Source organism: Entelurus aequoreus, linkage group LG07, assembly GCF_033978785.1.
Source record: "Entelurus aequoreus isolate RoL-2023_Sb linkage group LG07, RoL_Eaeq_v1.1, whole genome shotgun sequence".
NCBI classification, from domain to species: domain Eukaryota; kingdom Metazoa; phylum Chordata; class Actinopteri; order Syngnathiformes; family Syngnathidae; genus Entelurus; species Entelurus aequoreus.
This window is the reverse complement of record NC_084737.1, coordinates 72,178,181-72,197,718: the sequence shown is the minus strand read 5'-3', so window position 1 is coordinate 72,197,718 and position 19,538 is coordinate 72,178,181. Positions and strand designations below refer to the sequence as shown.

Sequence of the window (19,538 nt, the reverse complement as noted above, 5' to 3'; positions counted from 1 at the left end):
CGGGGGGGGAAAATACTTAGTGTGTGTCATTTTTTGGAGAGGTGCCCTTTGCACCTTGAATGGCGACGCATAATATGAATGTTAAACAAGGAAATTGTGCAGCCCAGCACACTGCAGCACAGCGGGTTTAATTACCAACACATTCTACAACTCATAATGCTTTACTTTCTCTTCACATTATTTTTAATAAAGTCAATTGACTCACATTTTACAAAGTGTTTTGTTATTTACATTGAGATCTTTTTTTTCTTTCTTTTCAAGACTTAGCTTGGTTTAAACTTGTAACCAATTAAGAATGTCATTGTGTTCATATTACAAATGCGGGCCTTTGTTTTTTTATATACTTACACTACACAAGACACATGTTCAAATTAGGTCCGTCAAAGTTAAGGCTTTGCCTCATGTGATCAATCACAAAGCATTAATGGTATTAATCATGTATCAATGATTAATCACACAATTTATTTTGACTTTACATGCTCCTTTAACTTCACCTCGGATGGCTACCTTAAAGGCGGGTTGGGTTGTTATATAGTCAGCGATCAGGTCAATGTATACATCAGTGCAAAGATAACTGAGGAGACTCCGACTGATGTTCTCGCTGGCTGACTTCACTTCGAAATACACCCAGGCGAGACTTCAGATGAAAGTGTAAAATAAATTACATAGATTCAAGCAGTGGCGGGCCGTGTGTTTCCCACCTAGGCCTTCAGTGATGTCCGACTTCAATGATTACCTCTCAAAATACTAAAATTGATGTCACCACATGACCATTGCTGGAGAAATACTATACAGAAACGCATTTACGCACTACTGGGCATTGAATCACCACATCAACATTGTACAAAACGGGTTATTTTCTGGCGCACTTAAACATCAATAAACCCGCATCAGCAATTAAAACCTAAGTGGTACTGTCAAAATTAAAACTGCAAAAAACATATTAAACGTGAAAAAAAAAAAAAGGTAATATAGCTGAACTCATAACTTGAAGAACCCATTTGAGCTTCCGGGGTTGGCCGACATCATCTCACAAGATGTAGTTTCTCTTTAAATAACCATGCAAAAAAGTGGGTTTCAGTATAGTATCTCCAGCCTAAGACATCACTGAAGGCCTAGGTGAGAAACGCACAGCCCGCCACTGACAAACTCTGAATCGAATCGTAAACAAATCGTTACACCCCTTGTATTTCCACATTCCCAGCAGTCTCACCACATTCTACAGAGGCAATATAGAGAGCCTACTGACCAACTGCATCTCAGTCTGGACTGGAACCTGCAGTGCCTCAGACTGGAAGTCTCTGCAGAGAGCGGTGAGGACGGCGGAAAAAGATCATCAGGACTCCTCTTTCTCCTATCCAGGAGATCGTAAAAAGCCGCTGCCTGACCAGGGCTCAGAAAATCTGCAGAGACTCCTCCCACCCCCACCAAGGACTGTTTTCACTGCTGGACTCTAGAAAGAGGTTCCGCAGCCTCCGTAGCAGAACCTCCAGGTTCTGTAACAGCTTCTTCCCTCAGGCCGTAAGACTCTTGAACGCATCATAATAATCCCCTCAATTCCCCCCAAAAATGGATTACCGTATTTTTCGGAGTATAAGTCACTCCGGAGTATAAGTCGCACCAGCCAAAAATGCATAATAAAGAAGGAAAAAAACATATATAAGTGGCACTGGAGTATAAGTCGCATTTTTGGGAGACATTTTTTGGATAAAACCCAACACCAAGAATAGACATTTGAAAGGCCATTTAAAATAAATAAAGAATAGTGAACAACAGGCTGAATAAGTGTACGTTATATGACGCATAAATAACCAACTGAGAACGTGCCTGGTACGTTAACGTAACATATTATGGTAAGAGTCATTCAAATAATTATAACATATAGAACATGCTATACGTTTACCAAACAATCTGTCACTCCTAATCGCTAAATCCCATGAAATCTTATACATTTAGTCTCTTACGGCCAAACTATGAAAAAAACTGCGACTTATAGTCCAGTAGATTTTCCGAGAATACGGTAACTCGCTGTAATATAAAGACAATATAACATACATCCATAAACGTGGATGCCTATGCAAAACTGCTATATATTTATCTGTGCAGTAATCTATTTATTTATATCTGCACCTTATTGCTATTTTATCCTGCACTACCACGAGCTAATGCAACGGAATTTCGTCCTTATCTGTACTGTAAAGTTCAAATTTGAATGACAATAAAAAGGAAGTCTAAGTCTAATGTGTCAGGTAAACCGCGACAAATGGGGCCATATGAATCTCCTTCTTACTGTAGCTGTGAAAATATAAACATTTTAAATAACGATTCCGATTTTGCGGACATCCGTTTATCACGGCCACGTTCAGAAACCGTTTTTTTTCATGGCAACTCTCAAAACAGATCCAGTCCTGTTCAACCTCACCCGGACACAGACAGATAGGCTTTGGTGGAAGTCACTGCCAATATTTCACTCCCCTTGTAAGGATCGCATCATGAAGCCAACATAAAAATCAGTGAAATGCGAAGCGGGTCCGAAAATGTTATGTCTGATTGCCCGTACGAGAGTAAAAAAAGGACATAACGAGACTACATCTGACTTTCTCTTCTTAACGAGCTCGCTGAAGCAACTTCAATATGGACTAATGTCATGTCAAAATGAAAATTAATAGCGCAATATGCCGCCATCGCGCTCCGTCATGCTTCTTCCATTTCCATATCGGGTGGCGTGACCAAATGAGCGCGCCTACACAGGCCGACGCCTAGAAAAGCTGATACCTCGGCTAATCAGTGAGATTTTTCCATCTGACAATGCCGTGCGGCTGCGTACGTAGACGAGTGTGTTTAGCGCACGTGTGTGTGTGTGTGTGTGTGTGTGTGTGCACGGTCGCAAAGATGAGGTCCAATCAGGACACGGGGATGCAAATGGACCCTGCTCTGATGATGAGATAGATGCTTGTGAATGAACTGTGATTGCTGGAAATGTGAACGTGTGAACGCAGAGTGACTCATTCATCACTCTGCCTCTTCAGCGTAATACCCTGCCCTCTTTTGTGTGACTATTCAAAATCCTTCATTTAATATCACGTGCACTTACTGTATTAGGGGCAAAAAAGGAGGTCAAGGGTGAAGAAGGGACTAGTGTACACCAAGAAGATAAGCTAGTTCCTACCTCCCATCCATAGGAGCTGCTTTTGCCAGCGTTGTGCAGACCGAACCTCTCGCCGACGCCGATTCGGGTCTTGGCCCAGACGCCCAAGCCGGCGCCCGGCACCGAAGACTCCCGCAGCTCCAGATCGCCGGGGATGGGAATGTCGTCTGGAATGTAGACGGGCGCCTCGTAGGGCGAGCCTTCCTTGGGCGTGGTGAAGTCCTGGTCATTGCTACTGCTGCTGTTGTTGTGGAGGTGATGGTGGCTGCTGCTGTAGACGTGGGGGTGCAGCAGGTGGTGGTGGTGGTTGTTTGGATGGGAAGGGATAGGGGAGGGCAGGGGGGACATGTTGAGGACGCCGTCCTCGGCGTCGTCTTCCGGACTGTCGGCGCAAATGCCGCCCGCCGCCAAGCCCGGGAGGTCGGCCTCTGTGTCGTACATGCTGTCCACTGGCTCACTGTCATCTGAGAACATACACGGACGTTTGTAAGACGGAGTAGGGAAGTAAACAAGACATGTGGAACAATAGGATATGTTGGGATCCCTTGGAAAACAATACAGGGGAACCTCGATTTACAAACCCCTCATCGTAAAAAAAAAAAACCCCATCAATTTACGAACAACAGACCGAATAAAAACATGCTTTGATTTACAAACTTTTTATATATACAAATATTTTGTGTGCCTCGCAGCGGAGTCATTTTGTGGGCGCTCATTCTGCAAGATTTTTCAATAAAGGTATTCTAGTCGATTTTAGTTTTGCTAGCTCAATACGTACAACACTTAAAACCTTCAGTATATCAGTATGTGGAATTAAATTATGGAATGGATTAAGCAAAGCAATCAAACAATGTACTAATATGATACACTTCAAGAAACTCTTCAAACTTAAAGTGTTTACAAAGTACAATGAAGAAGAACCATGACAAACATTCTCAATTTATTTCATCCATCCATTCATTCATTCTTAAAGTAATCTTACTTATCTCATCATATGAAATATGACTTACTTCACCAATTATTATTATTAAATTCTTACTATTATTTATTTATTTATTTTTATTGTAATTACTTATGGAGTTTATTGTGAAAAAATTGTGAACAGGAAGTGAACAAAAAGTTTTGCAACTGTTATGTAAAGAAAAGGGGTAGGATTAAATAAGCTCTGCTTCTTCCTACTCCTTTTCAAACATGTTGAATAGAAACTGGAAATTGTGATGTATCATGTTGTATGCTTGCATGTTCGAAATAAACTCAAACTCAAACTCAAACTCAAACTCAATACGAGTACAAAGAGAGCAATGGAAGCTATTTGTGGTTTGAAACATTCAGGCGGTATCCGCAGCGTTGTCGACACTGCCTCCCTCCCCCCCCCCTCCCACTTCTGCTGCACGCAAACATGACTAAACAAAAATGTAGTTTATGTTTTATTCTTAATCATTGCAGCGACCTGGCTGTGAAAGCTAAGGATGTTTGTGATTTCAAACTGTGGCCGCACCACTGGGCTAGTGACAGTGTGTGTGCGTGTCGGCAGGGTGGCTGTGTTTGAGGAGGACAGTTCAGCTCCTTGTTATTTTGACTTTGCTATTAACTAGAACGTTGATCAATCACACCTTTGTTAGGTTTGTTTGATATACAGCAGTGTTTACCACTTCACATAGTGATCTATGGACTGGACTCTCACTATTATGTTAGATCTACTATGGACTGGACTTTCACAATAATATGTCAGACCCACTCGACCTCCATTGCATCCGGTCTACCCTAGGGGGGTGGGGGGGTCACCCACATATGCGGTCCTCTCCAAGGTTTCTCATAGTCATTCACATCGACGTCCCACTGGGTTGTGAGTTTTTCCTTGCCCTTATGTGGGCTCTGTACCGTGGATGTCGCTGTGGCTTGTGCAGCCCTTTGAGCCACTTGTGATTTAGGGCTATATAAATAAACATTGATTGATTGATTGATTGATCAAACTGTACAAAAAGTTAATAAAATATAGACTTTTGTCGAGGCAGGAACCCATTATTCACGTTTACATTGTTTCTTACAGAAACATCAGCTTCAGTGTACAAACATTTTTACGAACCCCATTCAAGAGCCAATTAAGCTCATAGATCAAGGTTCCAATGTGTATGTTTATATTATGTATTGTATCTACAAAATAATTAAATATATGAATAAATAAGAGTTAATGTTGATTGTGGCTAATCATGAATATATATATTTTTTTCACAATTAAAAGATTTAGACGCGACGAAAGCGAAACTTGAAAGGAGATCAGCATGAATGGTATCATATCAGCAGTTTTATCAGCATAATATTATCTTGTCCACAGTGCATGGGACTAGAAGTTTTCCCAAATGGATTTATGAAACAAAAGAATATAACCAAAACATATTCCTGGCTTCTTTTGGACAATAAATTGATGGTTTTGTAAATGCATGGGTATGTGGTAATACGTACTGTATGTGGTAAAACACATTTGCACTAGAACAATATGCAGCTGCGAGGCAGTTATCCGTTGACAGTTTTTAATGTACGCTGTACAACATTATAAGGATTTCACAGCATTTAACAGTATTTTGAAGAAAATACTGCACATTACAACAGATTAATATAAATATTACGATATCCTTATATTTCGCAGCAAATTCAACTTTTCACATTATTTCACAGTAAACAACTGCAATCATGGTCCTCTGTAATATCACAACAAATTACTGTTATTTAAAACTGTCTCTTAAGGGGCTCCGTAGACTACGCTTTACACTCTTGTACAGTAAGTGGCAGTATGCTGTTAAAACAAGGGCGTAATTAAGTATACAATTACAAATGTGAAGTTACTGCATGCATGTGTATTGTCATAAACAATAAAATTACAAAAAAATTACAGCATTTAGTTGTAATTGTATAGTAATTAACCGTACAATGTAGGGTTGTACAGTATACCGGTATTAGTATAGTACCGCGACACTAATGAATCATATTCAGTACTATACCGCCTCTGAAAAGTACCGGTTGAATATGACCAATGTATGATCCTGTAACGACTTGGTATCAGATTGATACCCAAATTCGTGGTATCATCCAAAACTAATGTAAAGTATCACACAACAGAAGAATAAGTGATTATTACATTTTAACAGACGTGTAGATAGAACATGTTAAAAGAGACAGTAATCAGATATTAACAGTAAATGAACAAGTAGATTCATAATTAATTTTCTACCACTTGTCCTTAATAATTTTGACAAAATAATAGAATGGAAAATGACACAATATGTTACTGCATATGTCAGCAGCTAAATTAGGAGCCTTTGTTTGTTTACTTACTAATATAAGACAAGTTGTCTTGTATGTTCACTATTTTATTTAAAGACAAACTTGCTATAAGAAACATGTTTAATGGACCCTAAGATTTTTTGTTAAAATAAAGTCAATAATGCAATTTTTTGTGGTACCCTTTATTTAGAAAAGTGCCGAAAAGTAGCGAAATAATTTTGGTACTGGTACCGGTACCAAAATATTGGTATTAGGACAACATTAGTACAATGACAGCTCTGCTGTTACAGTAAATTGCTGGAAGGATATTTCACAGTAAATTATCGTCAATATTACTGTAAATGTAATGTGATAATTAGCCAGTATATTAGCTGTGAATTTACAATGCCATTTTTTTAAAGTGTGTGCACTAACATTTTTTTTTAAACTTTTTTAAGTGTTACACAACTGATGGCTCAATCCTGCATGTTTATATAATTATGCGACTTTCCTTCCAAGAGCATCTTCCTTTTTTTCCCCTCCTCCGTCGGCCTGAACTTGATGCATTTTGTCAAAGTCTGTTTACTATCTAAACATGCGGGCTGGCAATCATTTGGCTCACTAGGCCCAAAATTACATCAGGCGTGTTTCTAATCAACGTCCCTCCCTCCACGTCGACCGATGCCAAGCTTGGAAGCCCCTTTCCCAGGTTGTAGTTAGCGCTGCTAAATGTGGACGGGTTTATTATTGAACTCCTATTTATTTCGTTTAATAGCATGTGATGTTTGAAATGCATCAGTCATAAGTGTAATGCAGAGGTTATATTTCAGTGCTGTTTGGGAAGTGCTAGGAAACCAACTGAATGAGCCAATCAAACACTTCACGGTTATTATAGGAGCTCATTTGCAGTACAGATCATCCTTTTTTTTTTTTTTTTTTTTTGTACGTTGCTAAATATTTGGCCCCCTGCCTAGCGACAGATGTGGCCTGTGAACGCTGGTAAATTAACTGACATGTAAGTTTTTAATGCGAAACGTGAAACTAGGAGAGCAGAGGGGAGCGTCTGCTCATTTTTGGAAAAGAAAAAGCTGTGCAGCCGCGCCATGCAGCTCCAGGAAACGAATCACATAAAGTTGCAGCAGTAAAATTCTGCCTTTTATGACCGATTTTGCGTCATTCGGCCATTTTTTTTTTTTTTTTTGGACTGGAAAATAAGACTTTTTTTTTAATGATCACTGTTTCACAGGAGGTTGGGTGCAGGCGCACGGCTCCCACTGTACAATCAAAAGTGTTTTCAGGCAGTTAAACACTTTATTTTCCCCTCTTTGCTATCCCCGCTTTTCTCTGGCACTTGACCCACTGGGGAGCAATTTCGACAATCAGCGACAGCATCGGAAAATCTAATAAATTCTATTTGGCTAGAAAAGCCCCCGTGCACGTAAAAATTAACACGTCTCTGTTTATTACATACAGTAAAAACATATCCTCACTATTGAATTATTTTATATTAAATAACAGTGTTTTTTTTGCCATTATTGTTTTCACATATCTTGCATTGTTTTGTGTTCATAACTGCGCATTTGCACAATAACATTGGATTTCATTTGACATTACGTCGTCATAGAAATTGGGGTAACACTTTAGTATGGGGAACATATTCTAAGTAACAAAGACTTAATTTAGAGTTATTTGGACACTTGGGGAACATATTCTAAGTAACAAAGACTCAAGGGTTAGGGTTATTGTAGTTTTGTTATGTAAGAACAGACCATATTAATTAAGTGGTATTAAGGGGAGAATCATATACAACAACTTCCTTACTTAGTACTAATAAGCAATCATTCTGAGGTTATTGAGGGAAGAGTCTTAGTTAATGGCTTACTGATTGTATAATAAGGCCATGCAGAATAAGGCATTAATAAGTTCTTAATAATGACTAATTAAGAGTCAATATGTTACTAATTTGCATGTTAATAAGCAACTAATGAATATGTTCCCCATACTAAAGTGTTACCGAAATTGGATTTATGGCTTTCAAAGAGCCGTTCAAAGAAATGGCCCGTTGTTATTTTTCTTTATTTCAGAAGTTACACTACCGTTCAAAAGTTTGGGGTCACATTGAAATGTCCTTATTTTTGAAGGAAAAGCACTGTACTTTTCAATGAAGATAACTTTAAACTAGTCTTAACTTTAAAGAAATACACTCTATACATTGCTAATGTGGTAAATGACTATTCTAGCTGCAAATGTCTGGTTTTTGGTGCAATATCTACATAGGTGTATAGAGGCCCATTTCCATCAACTATCACTCCAGTGTTCTAATGGTACAATGCGTTTGCTCATTGGCTCAGAAGGCTAATTGATGATTAGAAAACCCTTGTGCAATCATGTTCACACATCTGAAAACAGTTTAGCTCGTTACAGAAGCTACAAAACTGACCTTCCTTTGAGCAGATTGAGTTTCTGGAGCATCACATTTGTGGGGTCAATTAAACGCTCAAAATGGCCAGAAAAAGAGAACTTTCATCTGAAACTCGACAGTCTATTCTTGTTCTTAGAAATGAAGGCTATTCCACAAAATGGTTTGGGTGACCCCAAACTTTTGAACGGTAGTGTACATGTTTTTTTATCAAGGAAAACAAATCACTGACTGTAGTAATAAGATTAGATGTAGATCGGAATATTTCAAACTTACATGCCCCACCAATATATACTCGACACTGTAAAATAAAATATGTAGCGTTTACAGCAAACAAATGGCAGTAAGCAGCCAGAATTTTACCATGAAATTTACGGTTTTCTTTACGGTCAGATACTGAATTACTTTTATTTTTTTTATTGTTTTGTTCTGTCCAGCTTCTCGGGCAAATCATATTGTTGATATAGATGCCCATATTAGCTGTACAAATTAATTTACAGAAGAGAAGTGTGGGATACCTCTCTTGTTGCTTTATTTGACTTTATTAAATGTATTTATTGTATCATTTGGTGCAGCCGGGCCAGAGCAGGAGGGGATAGAAAGACAGAGGGGGAAATCGTGGGGACAAGATGGGCAATAAGACAGAGAAACAAAAACAACAACAGCAAACACAACAATAACAACAACAGAACAACATCAGCAAATAGGATATGTACAAATGTGATAGTAAAAGTGATAGCAAAGAAGCAGTTAGTGAAATAAATAATACAGAAATGACAATGAACATTATTACACTACAAATGGAACAATACAAACACTAATAGAAATAACACTATTGATAATGAATAATAACCATCATTTACCTCTATTATCAACAATACAGTTGTTCAAATGCAACAATACATATATGTAATGATAACTTGAAATACAAAAGAAAGCAGATACATGGAGGGGAAGAAAGAGAAGCCAGCTATATTAACCTTGTAGATTGTTATGGTAACAACAGATTCAACATTTGAAAACTTCTCTTTTTAGTAAAGCTTTTAGTTAATGCACCTTTTAACTATCATTTGTAATCCACTTTGTATCATTTTTATGATGTTGCCCCTGTTGTTTTGATTGAATTGTTGTTTTACTTCACCCGTGTTTTGTACAGCGCTTTGTGATTGTATCGGTGAAAAGCGCTTCATAAATAAAAGGTACTTACTTACTAACAAAATAAAAAGGTGAACTTAGCATTTGACTACCCTACTTGGTGGGAGTACACCTGAACTACTTTACAAATCCACAACAGAGCGATTTAAAAAAAAAAAGGGGAATCGAAGTGCTCCTTAGATTCCTTTGTCTCTGACTCATTTTCCAGTCTGTCAGGTGGCGCACACATGCCTGGACAATTTGCATCTAAAACGGCTCGCAAACAAACGGTGAATCGGTTCTCATCGCTCACTTAAAAGAATCGTCCAAACGACTTGACTTGTTCGCCAAATCTCTACCACGTCATTAAACCAGGAACAGGTGAGGAAAAAAGTCAAATTAAATGTCCTTAGTTTATAAAAGTAAAGCTGTTTGACTACACACCACTAAGGACAAAGTGATCATGCTATTCCAGACAGTAAAAATCAGTAGTATATAAAAAAAAAAGAGCGGACAAAGAGGAGGAGACAAAGAGTCTAAAAACTGACGACGGCGCTGCTTTTAAACATGTGAATGTTAGCTCTGAGTCTCAGACGACCCAAAAAGAGATGTTGGCTTCGCCTCCCACAGGACCTCTAAAAAAAACAGCCAGGCCAGATAGTGCCTTCCTCTCCCGAGCTCCTGGTGTTGTTCTTTCTCTCTCTGCTCCTCTCGCCATCTCCTTCTCTTTTACGGGCAGCTATTTATCCTGATTACATCAGGGGTCAATCATTAATTCGCACCTTGGGGGTCCCCGTGCTGGCGGTGGCTACAATGGGCTGCTTGTTCGGTGGCTGTTATTCCAGTGGAAAACACCGCCGGAGAGCCCGGGCGCAGGCCACATGAAGGCATCCCATCTTGTTGATAAACTCCAAATGCACGCCATACAGCTCTGTACCGTGGATGTCGTTGTGGCTTGTGCAGCCCTTTGAGCCACTTGTGATTTAGGGCTATATAAATAAACATTGATTGATTGATTGATTGATCAAACTGTACAAAAAGTTCATAAAATATAGACTTTTGTCGAGGCAGGAACCCATTATTCACGTTTACATTGTTTCTTACAGAAACATCAGCTTCAGTGTACAAACATTTTTACGAACCCCATTCAAGAGCCAATTAAGCTCATAGATCAAGGTTCCAATGTGTATGTTTATATTATGTATTTTATCTACAAAATAATTAAATATATGAATAAATAAGAGTTAATGTTGATTGTGGCTAATCATGAAAATATATTTTTTTTTCACAATTAAAAGATTTAGACGCGACGAAAGCGAAACTTGAAAGGAGATCAGCATGAATGGTATCATATCAGCAGTTTTATCAGCATAATATTATCTTGTCCACACTGCATTGGACTAGAAGTTTTCCCAAATGGATTTATGAAACAAAAGAATATAACCAAAACATATTCCTGGCTTCTTTTGGACAATAAATTGATGGTTTTGTAAATGCATGGGTATGTGGTAATACGTACTGTATGTGGTAAAACACATTTGCACTAGAACAATATGCAGCTGCGAGGCAGTTATCCGTTGACAGTTTTTAATGTACGCCGTACAACATTATAAGGATTTCACAGCATTTAACAGTATTTTGAAGAAAATACTGCACATTACAACAGATTAATATAAATATTACGATATCCTTATATTTCGCAGCAAATTCAACTTTTCACATTATTTCACGGTAAACAACTGCAATCATGGTCCTCTGTAATATCACAACAAATTACTGTTATTTAAAACTGTCTCTTAAGGGGCTCCGTAGACTACGCTTTACACTCTTGTACAGTAAGTGGCAGTATGCTGTTAAAACAAGGGCGTAATTAAGTATACAATTACAAATGTGAAGTTACTGCATGCATGTGTATTGTCATAAACAATAAAATTACAAAAAAATTACAGCATTTAGTTGTAATTGTATAGTAATTAACCGTACAATGTAGGGTTGTACAGTATACCGGTATTAGTATAGTACCGCAATACTAATGAGTCATATTCGGTACTATACCGCCTCTGAAAAGTACCGGTTGAATATGACCAATGTATGATCCTGTAACGACTTGGTATCAGATTGATACCCAAATTCGTGGTATCATCCAAAACTAATGTAAAGTATCACACAACAGAAGAATAAGTGATTATTACATTTTAACAGACGTGTAGATAGAACATGTTAAAAGAGACAGTAATCAGATATTAACAGTAAATGAACAAGTAGATTCATAATTAATTTTCTACCACTTGTCCTTAATAATTTTGACAAAATAATAGAATGGAAAATGACACAATATGTTACTGCATATGTCAGCAGCTAAATTAGGAGCTCTTTGCTTTGTAGCATAGAACACAATGACAACAATTTTAGGGCAGGTATTAGAGCGCAGATGCAAGCACAACCTGTTTGCATCTGAAGGACTTCCAACTTGACACATGTTGGATCAGATGGTGTTGTGGGTAGGGTTGTACGGTATACCGGTATTAGTATAGTACCGCGATGCTAATGAATCATTTTCGGTACTATATCGCCTCTGAAACGTACCGGTCCCGCACCCCCCGCGCCCGCGTCGTTGCTGGTTTACGAGCAGACGAGCATGTTCGGCGGCACACAATCACAGAGTACTTACAAACAGACACAATGTGTAGACAGGAAAGGTGGAATGGATGCATTTTGGCTTAAAAACTAAAGATAAAGGTGAAGTTTTAACACTGAAATGCCCTCAGAAAGAGGTGCTTTAAGACATGGCTAGCTAGCTAGCGGCTAACGTCCATCCGCTGTCGGCAGTGTTTAGCTACTTGTAAATCACTAATCCTCGCCTCCATGGCGACAAATAAAGTATGTTTCTTACAAGTATCATGCTTCACTACACCATACTTGCCAACCCTTCCGGTTTTACTGGGAGACTCCCGGAATTCAGCGCCTCTCCCGATAACCTCCCGGAAGAAATTTTCTCCCGATAAACTCCCGGAATTCAGTCGGAGCTGGAGGCCACGCCCCCTCCAGCTTAATGCGGACCTGAGTGGGGACAGCGGCGACAGTCTGTTTTCACGTCCGCTTTCCCACAATATAAACAGCGTGCCTGCCCAATCACGTTATAACTGTAGAATGATCGAGGGCGAGTTCTTGGTTTCTTATGTGGGTTTATTGTTAGGCAGTTTCATTAACGTCCTCCCAGCGCGGTAACAACTCACAACAACAGCAGTCACGTTTTCGTCTACCGTAAAGCAGTTTGTCTGCCGTAAACAGCAATGTTGTGACACTCTTAAACAGGACAATACTGCCATCTACTGGATAGCCTCCGAAACACTGAAATTTAAGTATTTCTTTTATTTATATGTATAATAAAAAAAAAAAAAAATATATATATATATAAATATATATATATATATGAACTACTCAAGTTGGTGAATTCTATCTGTAAATATACTCCTCCACTCTTAACCACGCCCCCTGCCCCCAACCACACCCACGCCCCGCCCCACCCCGCCCCGACCACGCCCCACCCCACCCCCCACCTCCCGGAATCGGAGGTCTCAAGGTTGGCAAGTATGCACTACACACTGTAGCTCACCGGCATCAAAATGTAAACAAACGCCATTGGTGTTTTTTGGTACTTGTACCAAAATATTGGTATCGGGACAACACTAGTTGTGGGTAAATATGACATCATTCAATTGCTGTAAAACACTGGACGTGCACAAAGATGACATCCATACAGTAAAACAATTAGCCAAAAGCACATTAGCCTGCAGAAATGAAAGTTGTACATGCCAAAAGTAAAACAAAAGATGGAACCATAATCACCACTGTGAGCATTTGCTTTTTCTTTGGCTCACTACAAAAGGTTACCGGCCAGGGAAATAGTAGGCTGCTATAGGAACTAAAGAACCAGAAAGTGAAATGGCAACTAATATAAGGTAAAGTTAAAGTACCACTGATAGTCACACACACACTAGGTATCCTCTGCATTTGACCCATCCCCTTGTTCTACCCCCTGGGAGGTGAGGGGAGCAGTGAGCATCCGCGGTGGCCGCGCCCGGGAATCATTTTGTTGATTTAACCCCCAATTCCAACCCTTGATGCTGAGTGCCAACCAGGGAGGTAACGGGTCCCATTTTTATAGTCTTTGGTATGACTCGGCCGGGGTTTGAACTCACGACCTACCGATCTCAGACAGAACAAAATAATGAAATATTAGTTAAGTACACAAATCAATGTCCCCGAGTGGATTCCAGCGTATTTATGTCACACAACACAAGATCTATAAAAACAACATCTATAAAAACACCCTAAATGACTGACTTGTTCTTGAAACAACTTCCTGTTCCAACTCTGTTATGTCAGAAATCTTCCCAAGGTGAGTATTTATTCTTTTATCATTACTCTATACACTTGTTTTACACGTGTATGATAGTTAGGAATGCCCCATCCATCCATCCATTTTCTACCGCTTATTCCCTTTGGGGTTGCGGGGGGCGCTGGAGCCTATCAGCTACAATCGGGTGGAAGGCGGGGTACACCCTGGACAAGTCGCCCCCTCATCGCAGGGCCAACATAGACAGACAAACATTCACACTCACATTCACACACTAGGGCCAATTTAGTGTTGCCAATCAACCTATCCCCAGGTGCATGTCTTTGGTGGTGGGAGGAAGCCGGAGTACCCGGAGAGAACCCACGCAGTCGCGGGGAGAACATGCAAACTCCACACAGAAAGATCCCGAGCACAGGATCGAACCCAGGACCTTCGTATTGTGAGGCAGACGCACTAACCCCTCTTCCACCGTGCTGACCTAGTTAGGAATGTCCAAATGTAAATTCAACATTTCTTCTACAGTCGCACTTCGCCATATTGCGCTTCAAAGACTATGGCTTTCATTTTCATTTTTTCATTTATTTATTCATTTCAGGCAATGACAAAGACGTACAAGTTGACAAAACATAATAATATAAATTAATATAGTGCATTATTGTCCAATTTTGCCTGAAAGGGAGTGGGATGAAGATAACTTATTTAATCCCACCCCCAGTTCTCCATTCAGTGATTATTCACATGAGTTTCACTCTCACTTTGTTCAAGGATTATAATACAGATGTTGTATCATAGTGGCATTACCACAGGTAACAATAATTATTACACTGTAACAATCATTTGTATCAACAATGTAGGAATAATGAATATACCAACAATGGTAATAGACAACATAGCAATAATGGTAAGGAAACATTGAGCACATGTTAACACTTTGAGACAGAGTACAGCAGCAGGTCAAATTAAAGACCCTCATCTCTATATTTGAACCAGACCCCATGTTTGTATAATAGTTTAAATCGATTAATAGTTTGGCATTGCTTGTGTTGTAAGTCCAGTTTGTTCCATAGTTTTACTCCGCATACGGACACACAAAAACGTTTACGAGTGGTTTGAGCTCTCGGCAATGAGAAATATCCAAAGCCTCTCAAGTTATGAGCTTGCCCTTGTCTTATAAAAAAACGTTGTAGATTAGGTGGCAATAATTTGTTAAAAGCTTTATATAAGATTATTAATGTATTATATTTAACAAGGTCATCAAATTTGAGAAACTTTGATTGCATAAACAGATTCACTTTATTGCAGATTTTTTGAAAGCATGTTCTATATGTTATTGGCCTAAATCAAATCTAATGTATGTCTTATATGTATGACAGTACAGTATTTGTCTTACTTTCCATTATTTCCGTAATTTTCAGACTATACGTCGCTTTTTTTCCCCCATGCTTTGAACCATGTGCTTTATACAATGACGTGGCTAATTTGTGGATTTTTCCAGGTTCACAAGCTTCACATGCCACCAATATATTTAGCCTAGTCACATCCCCACCTTCTACCATCCTAGTCACGTCCGTTGTGTCCTTGGGCAAGACACTTCACCCTTGCTCCTGATGGCTGCTGGTTAGCGCCTTGCATGGCAGCTCCCGCCATCAGTGTGTGAATGTGTGTGTGAATGGGTGAATGTGGAAATACTGTCAAAGCGCACGTATAACCCATTTATCATTTACTTATCATCAGACCTATAGAATTTCCGAAGGGGTCATGGTGGACCAATTTAAGTGTTCACATGAATTCAAACGCACTCACGCAACCGTTCAGTCGACCATTTAGCTCGTTAGGGACTCACCCTCATCATGAAGACGAATACGACAACATGCAAAAGATGCAGCCTCAAAGCCAAACACGATCGACCCGGCAATCAAAAAACACTGAACGGAACAGAAATTTACCACCCTCACGGACCTTGCAAGGCCAGACTGCTGCGCAGGATGAGGAGAAGGATGAAGACTGCGCCCTACGGTATGTTGTGTTACAGGCCCCGTCTTTTGTTAAATTTTTGCACGAACACAAGTATGTGTGTAAATATGTCATGTTTAACTGTGGCTTATAGACTTTTGTATGACCATTCTATGTACAAAATAAAATGAGGCCCAAAATTAAGTGGGTGCAGCTTATATCTCGGCGCATTTTATAGCCCACAAATTACAGCATGTTGTGGCTATCGCTAAAGTGAAGAGAATTATATTTATATAGCGCTTTTCTCTAGTGACTCAAAGCATTTTACATAGTGAAACCCATTATCTAAGTTGCATTTAAACCAGTGTGGGTGGCACTGGGAGCAGGTGGGTAAAGCGTCATGCCCAAGGACAACAGTAGTGACTAAGATGGCGGGAGTGGGGATCGAACATGGAATCCTCAAGTTGCTGGCACGGCCGCTCTACCAACCGAGCCATGCCGGCCTAAAGATAGTCACCAAGCGGGACTTTCGTGTCCGTTTTACTTAGTAACTTCCGGTGTCATAGCGATGAAGCCATTGCTTACCAACAGTGTAAAGAGTACAGCATAACTGTTTATGCACTTCCTTTTCACAACGGTAATACGATAGATCTAGTCCTGGTCCGGGGGGTCACCACCTCCAAAGTTATGGCACTCCCGTACCCTAAAATAATGTCTGATCACTCCCTGTAAATGTGAAGTTCTGACTCAACAAGCTACTAATAACCAATGCTTTAGCAGCCGATACATTAATGTTGTCACAACTACGACTCTTGCTGGCCTCCTGCCCTCTGTAATGGCGCCATTCCCAAATTATGTGGGTACTATTGATTACCTCACAAACAACTTTAACCGCTAAAGCTAAAAAAGGTCCCTAAAAGGCATACCCCCTTGTTCACAGAAGAAACCAGTGTTCTTAAATTGTGCGACGAAACTTGAGGTTTTCCATCAAGCATGGAGTGATAGTTTAATCATTTATAAAGACCTTAGCTAAAACTAAATTACTACTCCAATCTCATCCGCCTCAATAAAAACGATCCTAAATATTTGTTCAGTACAGTAGCATCGCTAAACCAACAAGGGACTCCTCCCAGTAGTTCCGCCCACTCGGCTCATGACTTTATGAATTTCTTTAATAGGAACATTTTACTCATTAGAAAGGAGATTACGGACAACACATCCAAGCTCCAACTGGGTTCTATTAACGCAGGTACGAATGTATATACGACGAATATTGCTCTCTAAAATAATCTCTCTCTTTTTGATGAAATGACATTAGAGGGACTCCTGCGACTTGTAAATGGGACAAAACAAACAAGTTTACTTGACCCACTTTCTGGGAAACTTATCAAGGAGCTGTTTGTAACGTTAGGACCATCAGTGCTAAATATTATTAACTCATCACTTTCCTCTGGTACTGTTCCCCTAGCATTCAAAAAAGCGGTTATGCATCCTCTGCTTAAAAGAACGAACCTCAATCCTGATCTGATGGTAAACTACCGGCTGGTGTCCCACCTTCCCTTTATCTCAAAAATCCTTGAAAAAATTGTTGAACAGCAGCTAAATAAACACTTAGCGTCTAACAATCTCTGTGAACCCTTTCTGTCCGGTTTCAGGGCAAATCACTCTACGGAGACAGCCCTTTCAAAAATGACTAATGATCTACATGTATTGCTAACCATGTATGCTGATGTGTCATCCATGTTGCTGCTACTTGATCTCTTTCTGCTTTCGATACCGTTGATCAGAACATTCTGACAGAACGTATCAAAACACATATTGGTATGTCAGACTTAGCCTGGTCTTGGTTTAACTCCTATCTTACTGACAGGATGCAGTGTGTCTCCCATAACAACGTGGCCTCGGAGTATGTTAAGGTAACGTGCGGAATTCCACAGGGTTCGGTTCTTGGCCCTGCACTCTTTAGTATTTACATGCTGGCGCTAGGTGACATCATACGCAAACACGGTGTTAGCTTTCACTGTTATGCTGATGACACTCAACTCTACATCCCCCCTAAAGCTGACCAACGCACCAGATTGTAGTCACCTGGAGGCGGGTCTTAATGAAATTAAACAATGAATGTCCACTAACTTTTTGCATCTTAACGGTTGGGAAAACAGAAATGTTGATTATGGGTCTGTTAGACACCGACGCCTCTTTTATAATACCACCTTAACATTTGACAAGAAAACAATTATACAAAGTGTCTCGATAAAGAATCTCGGTATTATCTTCGACCCAACTCTATCATTCGAGTCACACATTAAGAGTCTTACTAAAACAGCCGTCTTTCATCTTGGTTATATCGCTAAAATCACTGAGATCATTATTCATATGTTTCTTACTCCTCGTCTCGATGACTGTAACATATTATTTTCGGGTCTCCCTATGTCTAGCATTAAAAGATTACAGTTGGTACAAAATGCAGCTGCTAGACTTTTGACAAGAACAAGAAAGTTTGATCATATTACGCCTATACTGGCTCACCTGCACTGGCTTCCTGTGCACTTGAGATGTGACTTTAAGGTTTTATTACTTACATATGAAATACTTAGCGGTCTAGCTCCATCTGATCTTGCCGATTGTATTGTACCATATGTCTCAGCAAGAAATTTGCGTTCAAAGAACTCCGGCTTATTAGTGATTCCCAGAACCCAAAAAAAGTATGCGGCCTATAAACCATTTTCTATTCGGCCTCCAGTACTCTGAAATGCCCTACCAGGAACAGTTAGTGAGGCTACCTCAGTAGAAGCATTTAGGTCCCATTTTAAATTCATATGTAAATGCTAGCCTTTTTAGACCAGTTGATCTGCCGTCTCTCTTTTCTGCTCTGCCCCCATCTCCTACGTGGAGGGGTAATCAGGTAGCCACGGACCAGCTTCCACAGGTGATTCGCTAGCTGTTCTAAGTTGGGACCCGGTGTGGACCACTCCTCCTCTAGTGAATCAGTTAGTGACATCTCTGCGATGCAAGATGATCCCCTACTGACCCCACCATAGACTGGAATCTCACTTTATGAAGTCGGGACCCAGAGTGGACCACTTCTTATGCATCAGTCGGTGACATCTCGGCACCCCGACTTGTCTACATGCAAGAGGATCCCCTGCTGGCCCCACTATGGACTGGACTCTCACATTATTAACCATATCCACTGCACCGGACACCCAGGAGGATCCCCACATCTGCGGTCCCTTTCAGGGTTTCTCATTGTATCATTGGGT

General features: G+C 39.9%; 1 pseudogene; it reads right to left on the bottom strand.

Moving 5' to 3' along the window:
• LOC133654406 (histone-lysine N-methyltransferase PRDM16-like) overlaps positions 1–19,538 on the bottom strand; it is a 751,541-nt pseudogene that overhangs the window by 369,618 nt on the left and 362,385 nt on the right.